At 35.4% G+C, this 21,431-nt stretch overlaps 1 protein-coding gene and 1 pseudogene across 1 annotated transcript in view; both read left to right on the top strand.

Moving 5' to 3' along the window:
• The window catches only part of CHST9 (carbohydrate sulfotransferase 9), a 322,915-nt gene that overhangs the window by 8,009 nt on the left and 293,475 nt on the right, over nucleotides 1–21,431 (top strand). The window lies entirely within an intron of this gene.
• The window catches only part of LOC126003909 (39S ribosomal protein L13, mitochondrial-like), a 117,747-nt pseudogene that overhangs the window by 3,234 nt on the left and 93,082 nt on the right, over nucleotides 1–21,431 (top strand).

Raw genomic sequence — 21,431 nt, 5'->3', positions numbered from 1 at the left:
GAACTATTTGGGAGTGTTCCTGATACTTCAATTTCATGAAAGAGCCTGAAGAGGATTGGTAGAAGTTCCTCTTGAAAGGTTTGAAAAAATTCATTAGTGAATTCATCCGGGCCTGGGCTTTTGTTTTTGGGGAGACTCTTGATGACCATTTAACTTCTTCAGTAGTGATGACTCTGTTTAGATATTATAGATCATCTTGGTTTAACCATGGAAGATTATAAGAGTCTAAGAATTTATCATTTCTTCCTGGTTTTCATGTTTTGTGGCATAAAGTTTCTCAAAGTAGTCTCTGATTATCCTTTGAATCTCTTCATTATCTCTAGTGATCTCTCCCTTTTCATTCCTAATATGGTTTATTAGAATTCTTTCTCTCCATTTCTTTGTGAGTTTTGCTAGTGGTTAGTTGATCTTGTTTATTTTTTTAAAGAACCAACTTTTGCTGTTGTTCATCTTTTGGATTATTCTTTGGATTTTGGTGTATAAGAAGGCCATTGATTTTTAATTGTTAATTTTGTAGCCTGCCACTTTGCTATAGGAATCTATTGTTTCTAGAAGCTTTTTTGGTGGAGTCTTTGGGGTTTTCTATGTATAGTATGTCATAGGAAAACAGTGATTATTCTTTGGTTTATTCTTTGGATTTCCACCTCATTGATTTTGCTCTAAGATTTGTTATTTCCTTCTGCCTATCAATATTTAGTTCCTTTTGTTGACCATTTTCTAATTTTAAAAGCTGTGTCGTTAAGCTTTTTTTTTATATAGGCCCCTTCTTCTTTTCTGATGTGTGCTTGCAAGGCTATAAATTTTCCTCATAGTAGTGCTTTTGTTGCATTCTATAAATTCTGACAATTTGTGTTCTTCATTGTCATTTGTTTCCAAGAATGTTTTAATTTCCTTTTTGATTTCACCTTTGACCCACTGGTTGTTTTAGTTTCCAGGTGTTATAGTTTTTCTTCTGTGTTTCTTTGTAGTTCACTTTTAGTTTCAATGCCTTGTGATCAGTGAAGGTAGTTTGTACAATTTCTATTTATTTGACTTTATGGAGATATGTTTTGTGGGCAGCATGTGGTCTATCCTGGAGAATGACCCATGTGCTTTGGAGAAGAATGTATATCCAGTTTTATGGGAATTGAGTGCCTTATGTATATCTACTAGGCCACTTCTTCCAGTTCTATTTTCAGAGTTAATATATTCTTGTTGGGTTTCAACTTGGTTGACCTATCAAGGGGTGTCAGGACAGTGCTGAGATCTCTCACTATTATTGTTTTGTTATATTGATATTTTCTTTAAGGTTTGTCAACAGTTGTATTAAATATTTTGCTGGTCCATCATTGTGTGCATATATGTTTATCAGTGTGATTTCTTCTTGTTGTACATATCCTTTGATTAGTACAAAATGACCATCTTTATCCCTTATAACTTTTCTGAACCTAATGTTTATTTCATCTGATACTAATATGGCCACTCCAGTGTTGTTTGCGGGGTCGGAGAGATAGCATGTAGGTGGGGCCTTTGCCTTGCATACAGAAGGATGGTGGTTCAAATCCCAGCATCCCATATGATCCCCTGAACCTGATAGGACCGTGAGTGTAGAGCTGGAGAAACCCCTGAGCACTGATGGGTGTTACCCAAAACCAAAAAAAAAAAAAAAAGTGTTGTTTGCTTGGATGATTTTTCTTCAGCCTTTGATTTTGTTTATGCTTGTTTTGATTATTCAGATGTGTTTCTGTAGGCAGCAAAATGTTGATCTCAGCTACTTGATCCATTTTGCTGATTTACATCTCTTAACAGGTGCATTTAATCCATTGATGTTGAGAGAGATAATTGTCATTGGATTTGGATTTAGTTTTATCTTTGAGTAGAGGTTTGGTGTGTCTATTGGTCTTTCTTGCCTTAAAGTAGGCCTTTCAGCTTTTCTTTCAGGGCTGGTTTTAACTCTTTAAAGTTTCTGAGCTGTTGTTTGTCCATGAATCCATTTTTACTTCCTTCAAACCTGAAAATGAGTCTGGCTGGGTGTAGTATTTTAGGTGAATAATTTATTTCATTGAGTTTTGTTCCTATATTCTTACCACTGCTTTCTGGCCTTGAGGGTTTCTTGTGACAGGTCTGCTGTAAGTCTTAAGGATGTTCCTTTGAATGTAATTTCCCTTTTTGATCTTGCTGCTTTCAGTATTGTATCCCTAGCTTTGGGATTCGTCATTGTGACTAGGATGAATCCAGAAGATATTCTTAAGAATTTAGTGGAAGAGCTTCCCAACCACACAAAGTGCCTCCATATTTAGAATCACACAAGAAGAAATTGAAGCTTTCCCCAGAGTGTGGTCTCCACCTCAAGGTTGTTGGTTATAGAGGGACATTTAAAAAAAGAACAACAAAGTGATTGAAAATTTTTCTGAATGAGTTTCTCCTACTGTCTAGGCCAAATGAAGACAGATACTGCTACAGATCAGAAGCTGGTATGGATGCTGAATGTGTGTGTGGAGAAGAAATATTATGAAGAAATATTTCTCTAATAGGAAATTACAGTATGATAAATTATTTTGTACAAATTGAATATTATAATGATGAAGAGAATAAAATGATTTAAGCTGGAAAAATAAAGAAATGTCTCATAAAATGATCATTAAGTCATAGAGTTAATGTTTATACACATATATTAATAAGCAAATCAGCAAAAATTGATAAAGATCTCACTAGATAAGTTAACATTTTTCACTACAATTTTCCATCCTAATAATAACTTCTATACTACATAATAATTCCTATTATATATAATAATTTTTATCCTACAAAATATACTGCCTGCTTAAAATATACAAATCTATCCAATCTGAGCAACTACTACACTTTTTTGTTAGGAACCAATAACATTTTAGCAATTAAATGATTTTTTGTTTGTTTGCTTTTCTGGCTGATCTGGGGGGTCCTCAATATATTTTTATTTTTAAATTAAACTTTTAAATTTTTTATTTTATATCTTGGGTAAGGGTTTTTAGTATTAAACAAGTACTAATATCTAAACTTAGTTTAGAACTCAGAAATAACATTTAAGGTGAGTTGCTTAGTACACTGTATGAAAGTATACTTATCCAGTCCACCCCTGTATAATAGTCTGTTACAAATGTACTTTCCCTCAAAAAATTTTTTTTGACCAGCAGTGTGAATTTTTAATCTTAAAAAACAAAATAAAAATATTTTTAGTCATATAAACCAAAAATAATGTCAAAATAATAATTCAGATATACCTTTTTATTATTTTTTCTTTTGATAAACTGTGGAAAGGATTAGTATGCACAGGTTATATTTTAATTTTTGAGTGACATATAAAAGTGAAAGGAAGTAGCTACAAGTTTCTGATTTTAAGCAAAGTTGAGTCACCTTACTGAATTTTTTGGAGATAATTTTGTTTAAATTTCACAAGCAGACTGATAACTATGCTTTTGTCGTGTGATGGAGATTTCGACTTGCCTTTTTCATGCTAAATGTATTTTGTGGCAGATGAAATTTAGCTTCTAGACTGTAAGAATGGTTTTCTCTGGAGCCTCTCAGATAAAAAGATACATTCATTCCTCCAAAATCAGGCTGTCATCCCAATTATGGTCAAGTTCAAGGCCCATCATTCCTGGGATATACATCATTGCTGAAGGTGAACTAGTAGTGGCTCTAAGCTGGCAATGATTTGTTTTCCTGAAATTTGGAATTTTGTTACTGGTATCATGACCTTAAGTGCCTGGACTGTGATGAAAATTCAGAATTACTTATGTGAAACAAGGCAGTTGAAGATCCTAAGTTCCAGCAAGTTTTTCACAAGTTTTAGGGATGTTTCTGCCCTGTGTATTTGTGATTGCTTAAACTGGGTTTCTATCATTGGAAGTGTTAATGGTTTCAGCAAAGGGAATTTGGCTCATATTTTATTATTTTTAATATCATCCCTTCATTTAACAGCCCTCTTTCTCAGGGAGGGATCATTAAAGTTCAGAAGGCTCTCTTAGCTTTTTTATTTTATACCATCAACTGCAAGGAGCTACTTTTTTCATTGTTGTCCCCTAGTCAGTGAACCTTGGCACATAGCAGAAGTTCAAGAAGTGGAAGGAACCTTTCCCAATCTAGTTAAAGCCATCTACCACAAGCCAATGGCAAATATTATCCTCAATGGAGAAAAACTAAAAGCCTTTCCTCTAAATTCTGGTACAAAACAAGGCTGTCCACTCTCACCACTCCTCTTCAACATAGTACTGGAAGTGCTTGCTATAGTGATCAGGCAAGAAAAAGATATCAAGGGAATCCAGATAGAAAGGAAGTCAAGCTGTCACTGTTTGCAGATGACATGATACTCTACTTAGAAAAACCTAAAGATCTACCAAAAAGCTTCTAGAAACAATAGACTCATATAGCAAGTTGACAAGCTACAAAATTAACACACAGAAATTAAAGACCTTTTTATACACCAATGATGATAAGGAAGAGATGAACGTCAAGAAGGCAATCCCATTCACATTAGTGGCACACAAACTCAAACATCTTTGAGTCAACTTGACCAAAGACCTGAAGGACCTATACAAAGAAAACTATAAAGCCCTGCTCCAAGAAATAAGAGAAGACACACAGAAATGGAAACACATACCCTGCTCATGTATTGGCAGGATTAACATAATTAAAATGGCAATACTCCCCAAAGCATTGTACAGATTTAATGTGATTCCTCTAAATATACCTATGATATTCTTCAAAGAAGTGGATCAAACACTTACGAAGTTCATCTGGAACAATAAACACCCTCGAATAGCTAAAGCATTCCTAGGGAAAAGGAAAATGGGAGGCATTACTTTCCCCAACTTTAAACTGTACTACAAAGCAATAGTTATCAAAATAGCATGGTAATGAAATAAAGACAGACCCTCAGATCAGTGGAATAGGCTTAAGTTCTCAGACAATGTTCCCCAGACATACAATCACCTAATTTTTGTCAAAGGAGCAAGAAATCCTATGTGGAGCAGGGAAAACCTCTTCAACAAGTGGTGCTGACAGAACTAGTTAGCCATTGCAAAAAAGCGATACCCTAATACCTGATACCCTAAGGTAAATAGAACAAAACACTCCATGACATTGAGACTAAATGCATCTTCAAGGAGGAAACTGCACTTTCCAAACAAGTAGAATCAGGGATAAACAGATGGGAATACATTAAGTTGAGAAGCTTCTGCATCTCAAAAGAAATAGTGCCCAGGATAGAAGAGCCACCCACTGTGTGGGAGAAACTATTCACCCAATACCCATCAGATAAAGGGCTAATATCCAAAATATATAGGGCACTGACAGAACTTTAGAAGAAAAAAAAATGTAATCCCATCAAAAAATGGGGAGAAGAAATGAACAGACACTTTGATAAAAAGTGATAAAAAGTAAATACAAATGGCCAAAAGGCACATGAAAAAATGCTCTTCATCACTGATCATCACGAAGATGCAAATCAAAACAACGATGAGATACCATCTCACACCACAGAGATTGGCACACATCACAAAGAATGAGAACAATCGGTGCTGGAGGGCTGTGGAGAGAAAGGAACTCTTATCCATTGCTGGTGGGAATGCTGTCTAGTCCAATCTCTATGGAAAGCAATATGGAGATTCCTCCAAAAACTGGAAATTGAGCTCCCATTCAATCCAGCTATTCCACTCCTAGGGATATACTCTAGGAACACAAGAATAGAATACAAAAACCCCTTCCTCATACCTTTATTTATTGCAGCACTATTCACAATAGCCAGGCTCTGGAAACAACCAAGATGCCCTTCAACAGACGAATGGCTAAAGAAACTGTGGTACATATACACAATGGAATATGATGCAGCCGTCAGGAGAGATGAAGTCATGAAATTTTCCTATACATGAATGTACATGGAGTCTATCATGCTGAGTGAAATAAGTCAGAGGGAGAGAGAGAGACACAGAATAGTCTGACTCATCTGTGGGTTTTAAGAAAAATAAATGTCATCTTTGCAACAATCCTCAGAGACAATGAGAGGAGGGCTGGAACTTCCAGCTCACTTCATGAAGCTCACCACAAAATGTGGTGAGTGCATTTATAGAAATAACTACACTGAGAACTACCATAATCATGTGAATGAATGAAGGAACTGGAAAGCCTGTCTAAAGTACAGGTGGGGGTGGGGTGGGATGGAGGGAGATTTGGGACATTGGTGGTGGGAATGTTTCACTGGTGAAGGGGGGGTGTCCTTTACATGACTGAAACCTAATCAGAATCATATTTGTAATCAAGATGTTTAAATAAAGAAAAAAAGAAAATAAAAAATAAGTTCAAGGTATCATTGCTAGTAATTCACCAGACAAAAGCTGAGCACAGCCAAGTTGAGAAAGCAATAGATGGGGCTGAGGCAATGGCGTAGCAGTAGAGTGTTTGCCTTGCACGCTGCTGACCCAGTAAGGACCTCAGTTCAATCCCCGGCATCTCATATGATCCCCCAAACCAGAAGCAATTTCTGAGCACATAGCCAGGAGTAACCTCTGAGTGTCACCAGGTGTGCCCCCCCCAAAAAAAAACAAACAAAAAAGAAAGCAGTAAAGGCTGAATTTAAGATCTATTTATACTTAATTTTACCATTTTAAATATAAGGTTGCTTGGTTTTGAGGTGTTTAGATTCTGGACTTTAAAGCACTCTGGACTTTCTCTGCTGGATGTTTGTTTTCATTGGCACAGTAAGGAAGTTTAAGGCCAGAATCTCCTCTAATATTTTTTCTGGCCTTTTTTTCTTCATGTTCTTTCTATACTAGAAATATAAATTTCTATTTGATGTTGGCCGATGGGATCTTTAAGGAATCTTACTTTAAAAGATTCTTTATTTTGCTGTTCTGCCCAGCCCAGCTGAGTTCTATTTCTATGCCTTTATCTTCCATCTCATTCATACTGCTTATTTTAATGCACCATTTTATTATCTTACTGTATTTTCTTCAGTTTTGAAACACCTATTTGGACCTTTCAGATTTTTTTAAATTTACCTGTTCATTTTAATTCAATGAACACATGTGTAAATATATATATACATCCCATAAACTTTGAATTCTTTTTGTCAGGTGGCTTATTTATATGTATTTTCTTGAGTCCCTTACACTTTCAGTAGGAATATATTCCTTTGTTTCCTTATTTTTCTTGATTTCGTGTATATGCTACCAAGTAGTAGGCAATGCCACTATCTTGATAGGACTTGATGGGTTTACCTTGTATAATTACTGTCCTTTGAAATGGAGGAACACAGTTCTTCCTAATTTTCCCAAACTCTTCATCCCTTTGGGAACTGCCTCCTACGTGGCCTGCCACACAGCACATGACTGTGGTATGTTGAGTAGCTGGTGCTCTGGGTCTGGATCAGCTGTGCTGTTAGAGGTCATTGGCTCAAAGAAATACAGCTGTACATTGCAGAGGACATTGGAGCTCTAAGCAGAAGTTCCTCAGAGACTCCATTTAGGTTAGAGGTTAGATGCCAAGATAGTGTTCATGTTGGTATAAGTTGCTGTGTGCGATTGTCAAAATGTTGTCCTCCCCAGAGTTTTTAAAGTAGAAATCATTATCCTCGAATATCCTTCCTCTCAAACAGATGATATAAAAATGGAAAATAAGATTTCTTTATGTATAATTCAGATCTTTTTAGAACTTGAATGTTACTGTGCATGATTCTGAAGTAAATAAGTGTGCATAGGTAAGCAGTTTAACTACAGATAATACTCATTTCTTAATAGTTTTGCCTGGACATATACTCTACTTGCTGTCAAAATAATGTCAATACATGGGCTTCAATTAATATTAATATTAATATTAATTAATTAATAATGAATATCAATATTCACAGAATAAAGGTTTTGGCATGTCTGGTACAATATTCAACCCTCTTCCCATACCCCATTAGTTTTCTTCTCTGATGAAAATACAATCTTTATATCTAGAAAATATCTTGGTGTTCCCTCCTTGCCTTTTTAAAAAATACTTTATTGTGGTTATAAGGTTGTTCACAATACAGTTGGGTTTTTTTACATTTACAAAGTTGTTCATGAGTAAGTTATAGTCATACAATATACAACACCCTTAAACCAGTGTACATTCCTTGCCTCCTCATCTATTTAAAAGCACTATGATTTACTCTACTCTTATTGTTAGGTTTTAATGGGTACAATGGTGCCATTTTTGGTTCTTCTGGTTGTGTATTTGTCTATATGAGAGGAAGTAAGCTCAGCTTCTTTTTATACTGCAGTCTGAATCAGGTCTCAGAATAATATATATGTATATATAATGCTTTATATATAACATATAGATTATTTTGTAAACATGCTACAATTTAATAAAGAAATTAACGGATATACATTAATTCTGCTTATTAATTTTTACATGCATAATTCTTATCTTTATTTCTATAGTATCTTCATTCATAGGTCTGAAAGTTTCTGTTAGCATGTCCTCCAAAATTACATCAGTTTCACTATTCATGGTTATATATGTTATGTTTTCCATAAATCCCAGAAATTTTTAAAAATAGGATATCTTAAAACACTTATTTTCAAAATATACTCTCATAAAATGGGCACTGAAATGTTTATTTTGTTACATGGATTTCCATTCAGAATATGGATAGAAAGATTCCCTTGAAGAATTCAGACCCTTCTCTCACAGTACTACTTGCGATATTGGTATGCCAACAGCATGGTTAACAGTTCATTAAGAATCAATTAAAATAATTACCAGATTCAGGGTGTTAGCAAGTTAACTCGTATTAGTAGGTATTGATTAGGAATGAGATACTTCTTAGTCAAATCTCTCTAATTTCCTAATAGAAATAAATGTTTTTAAATGCCAAAGCATCGTCTAGTCCCACCTTCATTCTTTTACTGAAGAACTACTGAAATGTGAAATTTTGCAAATAAAGTAACAAAATTAACACTAAAGAACAATTTTCAGCAACTTTATTTTCCAAATAATTTTTCTTACCCTTCCTCTCTTTTTTGCCTCTCTCTTTACTCTAAAAGCCATAAGGACTCAGGAGATATTTTAATTATTGATTTGTTTCTTAAAGTGGCTTGCACAGAGCCATTTAAATCCCAGTAGAGAAATCTAGTAACCATCCCACTAAAAGCAAGGATATATTTTGTGTTCTTTGGTTAAAAATTTATCTTTACAGAAAATTACTGTTGTAAAAGCCTTAGATTCAGAAGAATGTTGAATGAGAATTTAAGATTTTATGATCTTTGGGGACTTTATGATTTTATTTACAAAAATATCTGTGTAGAATCAGTCAAAATAACAGAACTTTGCTGGCCAAAAAATAGTACAATCGTTTATGTGTTTTTCTTGTTCAAAGTCAACTCCAGTTTGGTCCCCAGCACTACGTTTAGTCCCCAGAACACCAGCAGAAATGATTCATAAATATAGAGACAAGAGTGAGCCCTGAGCACTGTGAGGCCTTTTCCATACCAACTCCTCTCAAAATTATAGATTAAGAGGTTGGGAGAAAAACCCATCACAGTTGGTGTCCAGCTCATCACAGATTTAAGAAAAATGAAATTTAAAAAGAAATCATCAGTTGTTTTTATATAAAGAACTGTGTTTACTTTAAGTGTTCTCTCTGACTTCCTGAGTCAAAAACATTAGAGCTTACAATGAGTTTTAATTTGTGATGTGAGTCAGCCTAAATTATTAGCTTTTGGGGTGTGTGTGTGTGTGTGTGTGTGTGTGTGAGAGAGAGAGAGAGAGAGAGAGAGAGAGAGAGAGAGAGAGGGAGGGAGGGAGGGAGGGAAAGAGAGGGAGAGAGAGAGAATTGAAGGGAGCTGGGGACACAGTTAGTGAACAGTGATACTCGTGATCTGTCCGTTCCTGGCTCTGTGTACAGGAATGACCTGTATTAATGCTCAGGGCATCACATGTGGTGTGGGAGTTTCAAACCAGGTCTGTACCATCCACTTCTACACAAGTATCTAAGTGCCACACATGTCTAAGTGTCTAAGACAAGTGTCTTACCTCTTGTAGTTTCTCCCCGGCCCCAGCATTTACTTTTATGCCTGCTTCTTCAACTGGTGACGAACAAAGTGAATGGGCCACACCACACTAACCACCATATAAAATTCGAGTCAACATTCCAATGGAAAAAAATTGAAGAGAAATTCCAGAGACAAAGAACAATCAACTACATAAACAAGACTCATAGTGGATAAGTCTTTCTTATGACAACAACCTTCTAATTTTGTTGTTGAGCTTTATAGCTATGGGTATTTCTCTCTGTAAGTTAATATCATGCTAAAAGAGTCACAAGAATATAGGCTATATGTTAATTAAAATTAATTGTTATACTAAAAGAGTATTATCTTCTCAACATTGTGAATAGCTATACATATGTCAGTCAGTTTCACTTTTCTAGGCTCAAGCTTTTGGGGGTTGGGAAATGTGCTCTTCATCACCTAATTAATTTTTAGTAGTCTTTTAAAAAAAAAACTTTTGGAAGCACTCTTTGTAGAAATTGACCATAGATGCTCAAACTGGTGACAGTTTTGGGGCCAGTCATTGGCAATACTTGAAGCATCAACGATATACCTCATAGTACTCAGGTGCACAAGGGCTATCTGAAAGTAGTACTGGAACTAGAAGAGGATATGCCACACCTGCAATTGAACTCATATGTTCTACCAGTTGAGGTAACGCCTCAACTCAGCCCCAGTTTGAAATATGTTGGAGGAATGTTTTGCTCAGGTCATGAAGAAGACTTACAAACTAACAGTTTCTCAGAATATTACATTTCATGCTGTCATCTCTCAAAATCATCCTGGCTGGCTGTTTTTATATCTGGCAACTGTGGAGTGTGATAGAAATTACACCAGACAGATTGGTACCAGGATAAATTGACAGGCTCTTAGTGTTGCCTGGCAATCCATTGTTCCCTATTGAGCTTTTTCCTCTCTTTTTTTCTAGAGAACAATTTCTGACATGCTAGTTTTTCCTCACAGCTCCAAGCGTGTATGATTCTCAAGTGGTTCTGTAGGACACATTCCTTCTTCACAGAAAGGGACAGCACCAAAATCTCCTAGCACTTTCTTCCAGTGATAATTAGACTTGTCTCTATTCAGAAAGTGCCTAAATCTTCTCTGCTGCATTTTCCTTCTTGTCTTTTTCTTTTTTTCACTCTATTCAGCATGCTAAAAGCTTCTGCCTATTTAGTGCTTTGGACAAGTCTTTCCTTTTTTCTTTTTTTATATCTTCATGTCTATTTTAGTTACTTCTTTCTATCTATCTTTCTACATGGGTCAATCTCACACAGATATAAAAAGAATGCACAACTACGTGTCCAATTCTTTCAACTCTGTTTTAATTCTTCAGTCTATTCCTTTCCTTTTTATACCTTCTTCAAAGAATTTTATGTAAACACCATCTCTCCTTCCTTGCCCTCTAAGCAACCTACTTTACTTACTGTATATTATTTCCACCCAGTGATGATTCTGTTTTCTTTCTGACCACAAAATTCAGTAAGTCTTTGTAGTCCTCCTATATTCGCTCTCTGCAGCATTGTATATTAATGGTTCTAAATATCTATGATGACAGATGTTTTGAGCTTCATGCCTCTGACTGCATTCTAAGAACACTCTTCAGTCTGCTTTTGTTTCCTTTTCTCGTCTCTTAGAGATTGATGCTCTCTATAGTTTTACTCTCTATCCTCTTTTCTCTCTTTCTATATATTTTCTCACTGTGGTCCCATGCATAAGAATCTGATCCAGCATCATTCTCTATAGCACTGTCTGCTTCCTGGGCACATGTATTTGAATTCCCATGGACCTTCACCTCAATAAATGCAAAGCTAATTTTACCTTTGTTATATAAAGTTTTGCTTGTTTCCTTAATGAGGCAGTGGCCTTACAAAACCCCTTTTTTTGCTATTTATATTGACCCCATTTTACTCTCCTACATGAAGCACTTCAGAGCCCACTTTTCTCCACAACTGCTCTTGGTAATAACCCAATTTGTATTATTTGGCTGACAAGACACTTCATGACAGGATCTCTACTTAACTCTTCAGGCAAAGTTCACGGCCTGTTGCTCCTCTGCTTACCATACCATTGAACAAAACATCTTACATCTCTTTGAACGAACCATCATTCTCTCATGTCTACGTATCTGAAGATGTTCTAGGATTTCCTGTATATTAAGTGTTTGTTGCCTCATCCTTTTATGTCCTTTTACTTCCTGGTTAAAACATTCATAATGGTAGAGTTGGAGTTAATATAACACTTTCTAACAGTTCTGCAGACTGGAAGATGTGTGAGGGGGGCTAATAGGAGGCCATTTTGAAAAATAATTTTTCTCAGTGTCTATTGGATTTTATCATCTGGTTACATGGGTGAGAAAATGCATAATTGCATTATGTCATGGTAATGAGACTTTGCGAAAGGATATGTATGGAGTATCTTAATGATAGTATTATCTTTTATATAATAATATAATACATATAACAAAATACATACAATATATAACAACATAATCTATAACAATACAATATATAATAAAACTGGCCTTTTCTACACTAATATTTTATTTTTATTAGATATCTCTTTTTAATTATCTACATAATTTCTATAATTTTCTTCATTTTATCCTTCTAAAATGTCTCCATTTTTCAGAACATTTTAAAACCCCTTAGGTTGTGTGTGTGTCCATAGTGCAAAAATATTGTCCATAGCAGTGGTGATTTTTAAAAACCAGTGAAGAAGAATGAAAGTTCTGATTTAACACTAGTGTCATTCGACAGCTGTCATCCCAGGAAGCATCTTATTTGTTTGGATCCAGCCCAGAGAAAAAAATAAACACATACTGGGCAATTGCCATGTCCTTTCTTTCAAATGACAATTTACTGTGATGTGGGTGGCTTCTGCCTACATATTTAGTGAAAAATATTTATGGAGAAAAAATTTTTATTAATTTGTTTAATTTATGGTCAAAATCAACCTAGAAATGGTTTAGATGTATGCAGAAAGGAAGCAATACAAAGGCCAAGTATCTACTGTTCTATGTTGTAGCAATGCTTTGTGAAGGTACTAGTGGAAATACCTAAATTATCATTAATAAAAAACATCACTATGATAAATGTAGAACTCCAGTATGTTAAACATGAACCTTATAGATAAACTTACAATGAATAGTTATTTGCAAATGAAGAACAATAGACATATTAATTTATGTAAATTAGGATTATCTCATTTTTGCATATCTTATATGAGATACTTAAAATAAGATATTTTATCTTAACACGTTCTCGCTATTTTTATATATGTTGCATAATTATTAGCTAACAAGGCATATAAACACACAAAGAAAAATGCTGTTTTAAAACTCTTTTGATACATAGAGCCAGAAATATACAGAGAAAGTAAGACTAGTAGCTATTGTTCAGACACCCAATAAACCAACATAGGTTTTACAAAGTCTTCTTTTAAGTTTGCTCAGGAGAGAGACAAATCCATAAAGCAGTCAGGCTGCTTATGATCACATTGCCAGAAATACACTGTAAACAATAAAATCGTGTCTGAATTTTGGACTCTGAATTTTATGATTGACATTAAGGGTCAGTGCCTGCATTTTAGATCCATCCCCTGAAGCAATTCAATAATCAACAGAATTCAGAAGTCCATTCACTGAACTACTGGCAGAAAATTAGGTAAAAACCCTAAGTTTGATTTGGATCAAAGGTGTGTCCAATAACCTAAAGCTAAGGGAAAAAGTCATAGGTACAATGTGAAATCACACATACAAAAAGCAAGATGCTATGATTTGGGGAGAACAGTAAAAAGTTACAGTTTAGAATAAATGAGAAAGTGGTGATGTTCATAAGTGAAAAGCTTGTACTGATAGAAAAATTATTCTGTTTTAATTGTATCTGTTGTCTTAGTCAACCAGATTGAGCTTCAATGGAAAGTATGCCTTTAAAAAATTAAACAAAAAAAATGAACAAATTCCAATTTCACTATGCCAATAACCATTCAAATTTAAATTGCATACGACTTTTTTTTTAATTCATAGCAACAGGTAGGCATTTTCTTCCCTTTGTATCTTTTGCATTCAAATTTTATGTTTCTGTTTACAATTGGCAAGAGTCAGGTTATCCTTGATTTCTGCCAAGATGCCAAGTTAACTTGGCTGTTGTCAGATTCCAGAAGGCTAAAAGCCTTCTTCCCTGAAGCAATTTTCTGATTAAGAAGAAAATGAGATCTCAGGAGTATTTTTAGCATCTGGAATTCTTATTCATTTATTCAATTTTGACATTGGGGACCCTTTGGATTTTAATATTTTTTTAGGTGTGCAGTAAGTAGAACTACCATGTAAATCATTATATTAACTTCAATTGTGCTGCCATTCCTTCCACAAAGCTCTCCTACAAGGCTACTATAACTTCATAAGGCCGTATTTCTCACCACATTTGTATTCTCTGAATATTCATGAGAGTCATTTACAGTCAAGGACAGATGATTCCTGAGAGTGATGGGGGGTTGTGAAAAGGTGACAGAAGAGTATGTTATCTGTGTGGTCCAGCAGGGAATGCACAGATCCACACATTTCTGAGACAATCTTGTTTACAAAGAATATCCTTGTCGACAGATGCTGGTCATCACATTAGATCCTAACAGAACATATTCTTGATGTAAGTGCATAAAATGACCCCTTCTATTGCCACATTATTTATGTCTTATTTGGAACAAGCTGCTCTTCAATAATTCTGAAAAATAATAGGGTGACCTGGGAGCTTGAGTAAATCTTCGCTTATTTTTGCCTCAGCCCACACCCAAACACTCCCCCTTCCTTATTTTTGCTCAGTTCCTGTAGCATTTAGAGCCATGAGATGATATTCAGACAAGTCATTTAGTTATTTAATATAAACATAAATTTCTATTTAAAAATCATAATAATTCTAAAGGAATCACTAGGTGCTACTAAATCCTACCCTCCTTTATCAAGAAGTCTATATTATGCAAAAATAAACCTGAACTTTTAGGCATCACTGGCCATTGGTTCTGAATTCACAATAATTTCAGGAAATATATGGGTACTTAGCTATCTAAATAGGGGCTTTTGAGCTTTTAGTTCAGTTCCATCTTAAAGAGGATAATACAGAACCCATCCAGTAGTTATTTTCTTAGATAATTAGAGAAGACATCCTCAGCAATTAGCAGAATTACTGAGCCCTTTGAAAAAAATTTGTTTAACTCCATCCTAGAATTTGTGCAAAAACCAAGATCACAAGGGGCAGAGTGATAGTACAGCTGTAGGGTGTTTGCCTTGCACACAGCTGACCTGGGTTCAATTCCTGGCATCTCATATGATCACCAAAGCCTGCCAGGAGCAATTTCTGAGCTCAGAGTCAGGAGTAACCCCTGAGCACAGCAGAGTGTGACTCAGAAAACAAACAAACAACTCCAACAACAACAACAAAAAAAACAAGATCACTAATTACAGAAGACCGACTACAACCCACCACCACAGAACAGAACTTTTCCTGGGACCATAATGAAAGATTCTATCCTAGAATTCGTCCTAGGATCTGTACAAAAATCAAGATCTCTAATTACAGAGGACTGATTTGACAACCAAGACTGAGCAGAACATTTTCTGGCACCATAAAGAAAGTCTTTGGGGTTTGACAATAAACATGTCTGGAGCCTGTAGTCTGTCTCGTGACAGTATTCTTCAAGGGTGGAGACACCCTTTATCTTTTAGGCTAAGGGAATTTCCTTTCTAATTTCCCCAATACTTACTGTGCCCAATCAAACAAACAAACAAACAAACAAAAACAAACTTGCCACTCCTTTCTAATTTCCCCAATACTTACTGTGCCCATGCAAACAAATAAACAAACAAAAACAAAAGCAACAAATAAAAACAAACTTGCCACATCAGCTACCCATTTTTCTTTCTTTTTTTTTTTTCTCTTTTAAATTTATAGTTATAGCTTCTAGACAGGTGCTCCCACAAGCTTCTTTTTTTTTTTAACAGAATCATGAAACATGAAAAATTTTGTTCGGCCTGATATTTCTATGGCTTCCTACAAATTGAGAAAAATAATGGGTGGTTCTAGGGTCAAAGACATCTCATGAGCATTGAATGGAAATAAAAAAATGATCAGACCTAAATACTCAACCCAAAGTCAATGACAGTAGAATCAGAGACCCAAATCACAACAAGCTATACACAAAAGGGACCTGTTACATTAGCAGTTCAGGAGTCTAAGGGTGGAGGTACGGGATACATGCTAGGAACTGTTGTGAAGGGAGGTCAACACTTGTGGTGGGAATTGCCCTAATTCACTGCCACTATGTACCTTAAATCTAACTGTGAAAAAAGACTTATAATTCACACTGGTTTCAATAAAAATTTTAAAAAGAAAACAAAAAGAAAAAATCTTGTCTTATGGATGATTCTATGCATTATTTCCTAATGTGTGTTTTAGGCATCAGTAACTGCCAACTAACTCCCAGTGTGTAGCTGTGTGGCCTTCACTGAAGTCCTTAGTCCACCTCAGTGTGTTTCCTGACTGAAAATATAAGAACATTATATTAGAGGCACTTCCATATTCCACTTAGCTCTAACATGTTGATATTTCCTTTCAGTTACAACTTATATCTCCCAACAATTTTTTATTTGGGTAGTCAAGCTAGAGATGTATTGGGTTCATATCCATTTCCTTTGTTTTATAACTAAGTAAAGAAAGCTTGACACTCTTGCAATTTTTAGTGATAGATTGTGCAATAAACACTGATTTCTTCTTATATATACTTCTGTGCTCCCACATGCATCAAATTTACCTTTTTCTCTTTTTATCTTATAGCTCTACCCTACCCCTTCACTTTGGAGTTGTTCCTAAGTTTGACATGAAAAATGTGCATTAGTTGCCTAATGGATAATTACATCAGAAAGAAGAGAAATTATATAAATTTCAACTTCAGAATAATTACCTGTCTTAACCATAACTACCATAACATTGTTATGGCTTTTTCTGCAACCTTTTTATTATACTTTACCAAGAAGGCAGGTTAATCTCATAGAGATGTGTGCTGTTTATGTAAGCCTTGATCTTTAAATACCGTTGGTAACTTTATTCCAGTCTACATTCAGTGTAGCTTTAAATAGAGTTCTATTCACAGTGGAATATTGTGTTCTTCAATATCAAACCAAGCCTTTACTAAAGTAGTAGAAACAGCATTTTTATTAAAAATATTTTACTTAAAGAAAGAAACAGCAGCTGTATTCTAGATTAATGGGGAAACCTTGAATTTCCAGGCTTGTATCCCTGGGCTCTGTGTGGTATCCTTGGTACAAACCAAAAAGAAGAAGGAGGAAGAGGAGGAGGAGGAGGAGGAAGAAAGAAAGAAAGAAAGAAAGAAAGAAAGAAAGAAAGAAAGAAAGAAAGAAAGAAAGAAAGAAAGAAAGAAAGAAAAGAAAGAAAAAAGAAAGAAGAAAGAAAAGAAAGAAAAAGGAAAGAAAGAAAGAAAGAAAGAAAGAAAGAAAAGAAAGAAAAAAGAAAGAAAGAAAGAAAGAAAGAAAGAAAGAAAGAAAGAAGAAGAAAGAAAGAAAGAGAAAGAAAGAGAAAGAGAAGAAAGAAAAGAAAGAAGGAAACAAAGAAAGAAAAAAGAAAAACAGAAAGAAAGAAAGAAAGAAAGAAAGAAAGAAGGAAGGAAGGAAAGAAGAAAGAAAGAAAGAAAGAAAGAAAGAAAGAAAGAAAGAAAGAAAGAAAGAAAGAAAGAAAGAAGAAGAAAGAAAGAAAGAAAGAAAAGAAAGAAAGAAAGAAAGAAAGAAAGAAAGAAAGAAAGAAAGAAAGAAAGAAAGAAAGAAAGAAAGAAAGAAAGAAAGAAAGAAAGAAAGAAAGAAAGAGGAAAAGATAGACTCACATATCTTATATAGTTTCAGCAATAGTAAATTTTAGGAGCAATTCAGAGCAGACTTTATAATTGTAGCTGATTGATTCAAAGCATGTTGGAACATTTACTGGTTAGCAGTCATAATACATAGATATTAAAGTTGTTAGAAATTTTCCATCTCCCAGCTCTGTTTCTGCTCTTCCTTCTCTGGGAAGTTGAAGGAAAACTGCCTAAGCTTCTCCTCCAATGCAACTTGATAGCATCTGAAACAAGCCATACTAGTTTCATTTATAGTCAATATCAAATTTTCAATTGTTTGACAATATTTTGACTTTACAATGAAGAAAAATCAATAGATATTCAGTAAAATGTATTTTGAGTCTTGATCTTTTTCTAGAATACAGATATATGGTAAAATATTTTGTCATAACACTGGGTAACAGCAAAGAATTCCACCTCTCAATCACATGCTCATGGTGGTAAAAACACAGTGAAGTATGCTCTCAAAAATTTTTTTGAATGTTACCATTTTGTTTTTGGTATACCATCATGTCTACAAAACTCTTATCTGTGTCTTCTGTCTCTGGTGGAAATAGAATGAAAGCTACCATTGAGATAATGCCCAATTGTAGGTTAATATAAGTGTTTTGAACATGTCGCAGGTAAGGTGAACATAATAAGCATGGTTGAGCTATGATGCTTCAAAGGGGAGATGTGCTGGGGATAGGGACTCTCTCCATCAGTGTTTGAGGATGCTGGGTGATATTCGTGGCAGTCTTGGTGATGAAGGCCTGACAATTGTGTGCTCAGGGTGGTTTGTGGGGCCATGTGATATCAGAGATCCTACTTGGGCAATTGTGCTTAATAAGCATATATTCCAACTCTTTGAATTCTCTGATCCATAAAATAAGCTCCTAAGGAGATAGCCCCCAAAGTGGGATTTCTCAAAAGAAAGAGTTAAAAAGAGCCTAGTAGAATCCTAGAAAAAAAAATGCTTAGAGAATAAATAGAAGAAAAACTGATAAGGAGGCAATTATCACCTGCAGACCAAGTATAGACATAAGCAAACAGAACCTTATGCTGTGAAAATAGCTGGGGACCCACTGAAAGTGGGCACGTAATCATGCTATTAACTGGAGAAACAAGAACTAATTACAAAGACTAATGTTCTTGGGAGTATTTTGTTGTGTATTTTTTCTTACAATGTGTCAACTAGAAAAGATTTTCAGTAAAATCGAACTGGTGGTGTTCCTTAAACTGAGAATATCTGCATGTCCCAGATGCTCAGATTTCTGTGTGCAGAATTTCTAACAGTGAAGTGAATGCTACTTTTCTCTATATGCTGTTTCTGAATGACAACAGTACAAAAAAGACCTTTGCATACTCATGCAACTATATCAATTCCATAAAAGCAAGAGTCACATTATTAATTAAAATATTACATTAGGCCAGAGAGATAGTACCGCAGGTAGGACACTTGCACGTTCCATCCCCAGCACCACATATGGTCCCCCAAACTTCTCTGGAGTGATCTTTGAATACAGACTCAAAAGTAAGCCTTGAACACTGCTGAACTCACACCAAAGAAAGACGATTATAATTGACTAGGTGTATAAGTGATTTGGAAGTATATAATTTCCAGGGCAATGAAATGAGTCTAATGGTTTTACTTAGAGGCTTCTTTTTGTTTTAATATAATTTTTATTTTGATCATAGTGGCTTACATATTGTTGACAATAATATTTTAGGTACATATTTACATAAAATCAGGGGGGATTCCCATCCCCAAATTGTCCTCCCTACACCTCCGTTTTTGTCCTACCTCCCATTTCCTCTTCCCTCACCCCCAGGGCGGCTAGAATATGTGGTCCCCTCTGTATCTAACCTACTACTTAGTAGTCTTGCATCAGTTTGGTCTTGATGCCTCCCTTATTTCCCCCTCTAAGTGGGGGCAGGGCTAGCTAGTTCAAGTTGCGTGGTTTTGCCTGAAAAAGAGAAAATAAATAAACTGGGGTAAGAGTCTAATACCACGAAAATGGGCAGAATCCTTCTAGAGGTTCTCATCATCGATTTGGGAAATGAAGGAGAAAAAGAAGGTGAAACACTCCACCAGTACCGAAAGAAGTGTCAAATATCCAGTGAGGACTCCAGCTATATCGATAAGCACCACAAAAAACAGATAAAAAACAAAACAAAACAAACAAAAAACAAACAAAAACAAACAAACAAACAAAAAACACGCCGTGGTCTTGAAATAAGAAACATGGCGTAGCACATAACAAAAGAAAAGAAAGGAAGAGAAAAAAAATAAGAATAATTGGGGACAACAATTTCAATAATCACATCCAAACAGAGAAATCGACCAAAATAGCTAGGTAAATAAAAATAATAATAACAATAATAAATGAAGGTAAGATATATATATAAAATAACCAAGGTTTTGTGTTTTTTGTATTTTTGTTTTTTTCCCTCCTGCCCTGGCACAGTAAATATTAGGGTCATTTGAAAAGGAATTCACTTGCCCTATGAGATATGGGGTTTCTCCGTCCTTGGAGTATACTGTCATGGGATCAGCTCTAGTCTTTGCTCAGGATCATTACTCTCCCGGTGGTGTTTTTTGTTTTGTTTTTTTGTTTGTTTTTTGTTTTTTGTTTGTTTTTTTGTTTTGTTTTTTTTGGTGTGTGGAAGACTTCTGCTCTGTCCAGGGTGATACAATCAGAGCTCTGTGTTTAGAGGTCTCAGTATCTGTACAGATCCTGAGGTGGGACTTATGGTGAAGTCAGTCTTTGTGAATCTAGAGGTTCTGTTACCTCAGTGCCATTTTAATCCATCTTCTGTGGTTGGTGATCTTGGTCTTTGCACTGAACCTAGGAAGGCATCTAGGATAGTGTCTTTCTTTGTTCTTCCAGAAGCCCCTTTCCGTTACAATTGTCTCTGCCGGACCTTTGGAACTGGGGATCATGCTTATTGTGCAGGTCTTAGTTCAAACCCTAGACTAGGGCTTTTTTATTGGTCCCAAGATGTATACAGTCTGGTCGTTGTTCTAGCAGCCAGTCATCTGTAAATCACGATCTTGGCTTTTGGACCTACCAAAGGGTGCCACGTCTTCTGGTTTTGTCTTGTCGTTAGCTGGTAAGGTAGGCTAAACTGCTCTAAGGTCAAGTTGTTCACATTTTCCTCATTGTCGGGATAGCATGTTAGAGCTGGCCCTTGTTGTTGACCCTGCAGTATTAAGGCTGTCCCAGATGGAGTTTGTTTCTTGCAGCTGTTGTGAAGAGCTGTGCCATTTCTATGTCTGGGATCCAGGGTTCAAGGCTGGATGAATGGTATCTAATCACCTGAGGTCTAAGTTGATTCCACATGACATATTTTCAAGGTAGGAGACATCCCTGTATTGTAAACAACTATGAGTTCCTATCTCTAGTAGATAAGAGCTCTTTTTTTTTATATGTAAGATTTCCCCTTTATTTAGTGTGCCTTTGCAGGGGGAAGTGGTGCTCCATTATATTGTCAGTGTATTTGGGGTGGACAGAGTGGATA

Source organism: Suncus etruscus, chromosome 3, assembly GCF_024139225.1.
Source record: "Suncus etruscus isolate mSunEtr1 chromosome 3, mSunEtr1.pri.cur, whole genome shotgun sequence".
In the NCBI taxonomy this organism is placed as follows: Eukaryota; Metazoa; Chordata; class Mammalia; order Eulipotyphla; family Soricidae; genus Suncus; species Suncus etruscus.
This window is presented reverse-complemented; position numbering and strand designations above follow the sequence as displayed.